This window comes from Schistocerca serialis, chromosome 7 (assembly GCF_023864345.2).
Source record: "Schistocerca serialis cubense isolate TAMUIC-IGC-003099 chromosome 7, iqSchSeri2.2, whole genome shotgun sequence".
NCBI lineage: Eukaryota > Metazoa > Arthropoda > Insecta > Orthoptera > Acrididae > Schistocerca > Schistocerca serialis.
This window is the reverse complement of record NC_064644.1, coordinates 269,696,711-269,701,245: the sequence shown is the minus strand read 5'-3', so window position 1 is coordinate 269,701,245 and position 4,535 is coordinate 269,696,711.

The following is a 4,535-nucleotide window of genomic DNA, read 5'->3' as shown; positions in this document are numbered from 1 at the left end:
ACACTAAAAGGGGAATCAGAAGTAAAATAATGAGGAAAATCCTAGGTTCAAGAACTAAAGATGGTGTGCATTATCCAAAACCCAATGCAGAAATATATAAAAATATCTCCAAAATAACAGACACAATGCACATGAGAAGAATCCAATTCATGAGGCATTTAGAAAGAATGGACCCAAACAGGTTAACGCACAAAATCCATACATTTTTCAAGAACAAAACTACAAGACCGAACTGGTACAAACAGATGGAAAAAGACCTGAGAGAATTAGGGTCTCCAGATCTACATGACAGAAATGAAATTAGAAAAATCACAAACACACAGCATTTTGAGGAAGAAGAGAGAAAAACTAACTGACATACATGGTCTACGCAATGAAAGCCAGCCCATTTGTTGCTTATGAAGGAATACTGGGAGAAAAGGAAGGCCAACAAATGTTGATTACGCGTGGTCCTAAGTGATCCATCTGTGAAGAAGAAGAAGAATGATTGTAGTTCTAGCATTATATTGTGCTTTAGTGTTTATCTGGACTCAGATAAATAAAAATCTGGAAAAAAGCTTCACTGTGAAATAAAACAAAGTACAAACCAAACTGGACCCATTCTGTTCAAACAAGTGCATCTTCGCCCATCTGTGAAATTAGAATCAACTACTGTGTTTCATCTAATACTATGCTACTTCCTCCCAAGAACTGTAACATGCTTGGGTCCTTGTTGGCATGCCATCCACATTGTGGTTGAAACATTTCTGCTCAAGCTTATCCCACTCTTCAATAGTAGCCCTCCTGCAGTCATCCAGTATGTGACAAGTGTTCCTGCATAGACACATAGATATTAAAGATGCCCAATTTCATTCACAGTATCAACTCACAGTAAGATTGACCCATCTCCCTGCTAAACTCACTGGACTGCCTACTTGATGATATACATTGGTACATGGCAGCCTCCTTTTATTAATGATCATCAGTGTTGGACAAATCTTGTTCTTGTTGGTGAAAAGAACCCAATGTCAATGATTCAGTTCCACTGCAGGTGTTCCTCTGTCCAAGCTATTCATGCATTATGGTGCTGGAGAGTTATACTGTGTTCAAAATGGAAGCATAGATCCTAAATTAGCCCTCAAAGTTGCGTCCAATAAAGCTTTGTTTTCCCTGAGAGTACTCATGAAAGTTAATTTGAAGGCAGTGGCCGGTGGTGCTGACAATGGGAAATCAATATGGGTTTGATCTTTGGTGTTTTGTGTCCAGGTAGTGATTGAATATTCAAAAAACTTTCTTATTGACAATCCTTCTTACCATAATATGATAATGCATGCATGAGATTAACCTGAAATGACAATCCAAGGCACGTTCACAAACTGAACATTGTACACAAGATGCAATGTCTCAATCACAGTTGCAGGTACACCATACTGTACTGAAATATGCTCAGAATGCTGGTTAATGTTTTACCTCCATTACACAGGTGATTTTGTGTAATGAAAATAGTAACAAGGAAATGTTTTCCAATGAAAAAAACACAAGATATGGAAGTCATGAGGATGCCACTGAACTTTTTTTGAGTAGTTTAAGAACCGTTTGTAACATCTACAATTCCAACAAAGTAATAAAAATTACTTTATTATCATATACTAACAACTTTACACCATGTGTTGACACATTGTGTAACTAGATCACATGATGACACACTATGCTTAAAGAATTGCAGACATCAAATTCACTGTTAAAGAGAAAAACTCTGATGTTGAAATTCATCTTGCACTACAGATTGCATACGGAGATGTGTTCACGTGCTCAAACAATGCTAGGAAATGGGTGAAACACTTTGCAGATGGGAACACAACCATCTGAGATGAACCTCAACACAATCACCTTCAAACTGCATACAATTTTATGGAACAAGGAAAGAACTGATGAGTTAATCAGAAAACCTCATATTGCTGTAATTGGAATTGCAACAAAACTTGTGGCAGGACCTAGTGCAGAGCAGGAAATTATACAAACCTTCAGTCATCAAAAAGTTTGTGCCTTTTGGCTACATGATTAATGACTGATATCAATATAATGGAAGGAAACATTCCACGTGGGAAAAATTATATATAAAAACAAAGATGAGGTGACTTACTGAACAAAAGCGCTGGCAGGTCGATAGATACACAAACAAACACAAACATACACACAAAATTCAAGCTTTCGCAACAAACTGTTGCCTCATCAGGAAAGAGGGAAGGAGAGGGGAAGATGAAAGGAAGTGGGTTTTAAGGGAGAGGGTAAGGAGTCATTCCAATCCCGGGAGCGGAAAGACTTACCTTAGGGGGAAAAAAGGACAGGTATACACTAGCACACACGCACATATCCATCCACACATACAGACACAAGCAGACAACTGCGCTTTTGTTCGGTAAGTCACCTCATCTTTGTTTTTATATATGATTAATGACTGAAGACCATTCAGTTCAAGTTTTCAAATGAAGGGTGTAATCTTACCCTCCAACACATCACCATCAAAGTTCACATTCTTTGCACAAATTTTGAAAACTTCGAGAGGAGTAAGATTACAAAAGAAGAACTTTTTACTTATCTTGATTATCTAGTTGTTGTTATTGTTGCTGATTCAAAATCTAATTGTGTCTAGGAGTGCATTCTTGCTGCTGAAAATTTTGATTTAATGTTGTGAATTCTTAAAGACGAAATAACTGATGAAGAGTTGCCTGTTGCTATGAATAGCTATTTATTTTATTCCATTCTTCTAAATCACGCCGACTTTATAATTTCCACATTCAAAAAACTAATAATTACATTGTTGGTGACAAACTTATAAAACCGTCTACTTCCGTCTGAGGCATGCCCGCTGCTACTTACATTCTGCGGTACTCACAGTTTGCAAGGAGTTTACAAAGCAAGAGAAATTACAAACTTTCTTGACAGGAGAAGAATTTTTACCAAATTATATCATTTTTCATAATTAAATCCAGAAACAAATTTAATAATTTGTGTTTGGTTGTGCAATTAATAATATGAATTTTAAGTATGCCAGATATTTTGAATTTTCAATTATTCTTAAAAGAAGAGTAATTTTAACTGTTAGTACATATTTATTGTAACACTTTAACTTCTTTTTTATACATTTTAGCCTGAAATATAATACATCGTACACAAAGTCATATGAATACTTTTAGTGAAACAGCTGAGGTAATTTTAACCTATGCAAGAATCAATAGTACATATGGTATCAATTATCTCTATATAAAAAAAAGGTAATGTTGCAGGAGGATGATTCATTACAAGGGGAGAATTTATTAGTGAATATTATGACAGGTGATGAAGGATAGTTCCGTTGAAATGAACCTGGAACAAAATACCAGGGGATAACTTGGTACCATTTTGGTTCACCATCAAAAAAGAAAGCAAGGATGGTGTAATCTGCTGGGAAAGTCATGGGCAGTGTCTTTTGGAATGCATGGGTTTGTATTCTTGTTGTTCTTCTTGAGTACAGTTGGATCTTAAATGCTGTCTACAACATCTGCTTTAGAAGTTCCATGATAAATTGTACAATAGATGCCCTGGAGAGATGATCATCCGGTAATGCTGCATCACACTGTTTGTGCGACCAAGGAGAAAGTTAGGACATTTGGTGAGAAAACCTTCTGCACCCACCCAACTGTCCTGTCTCGCCACCTTCCAAATGACATCTTTTTGGTTGACTGAAAGAATAGCTGTGAGGAAGAGGTTACAACACACTGGAGGCTCTTGTAAAAGAATCTGCTATGCTGGTTCACGCATATAGCTCACCTTGAGCTGCACCCAAATCACAGCAGCATCAGTCTGTGAAATTTGAAATGTATTTTATTCATCTCATAATGTACAGAATTTCAGAACATATCTCTGATGTGCAGGAGACATGTTGAGGTTACAATTTGCTTATTTGAAATTTTGTCACATTTACAATAGTACTTGTGAAGAATTTACTTATTTAAAATTTGTCAAACTTACAATATGTACATCCGCTATAACTATTGTAAATTTTTATTCCATTTTAGGGATCCAGCTCAAAGTATCACTTGATCCTTCGTGAAATCTTCCAAAGAGTAGTAGCATCCTTCATTTAGAAAATCATGTAGCTTGCTTTTTAAAATATTTATTTTCGTATTCGTAATGTTGCACCATTTTATTGTGTTGTGAATTTTCATAGCTATATACTGAGGAGTCTGAGCACACTATTTTAAGTGATGTGGGTTGAGCATGAAGTTTTCTTTATTTATTGTGTTGTATGCATGATCAATTTTTTTTTTTTTTTTTTTATGTTTTGGATCAGCTCTGATGCGTAGGAAAAGAATCACCTCAAAGACATATAAAGAGGGGACTGCTAATATTTTTAGGTCTTTAAATAATGATTAACATGACGCCCTCTGCTGTGCAGTGCACATGTTACAAATGATTCTTTTTTGCAACTTTAAAAGTCGTGTAATGTTTCCCAAGTTTCCCCAAAAAATTATGCCATATCTAATAACAGATTAGAGTAGCTATAGTATGCTATA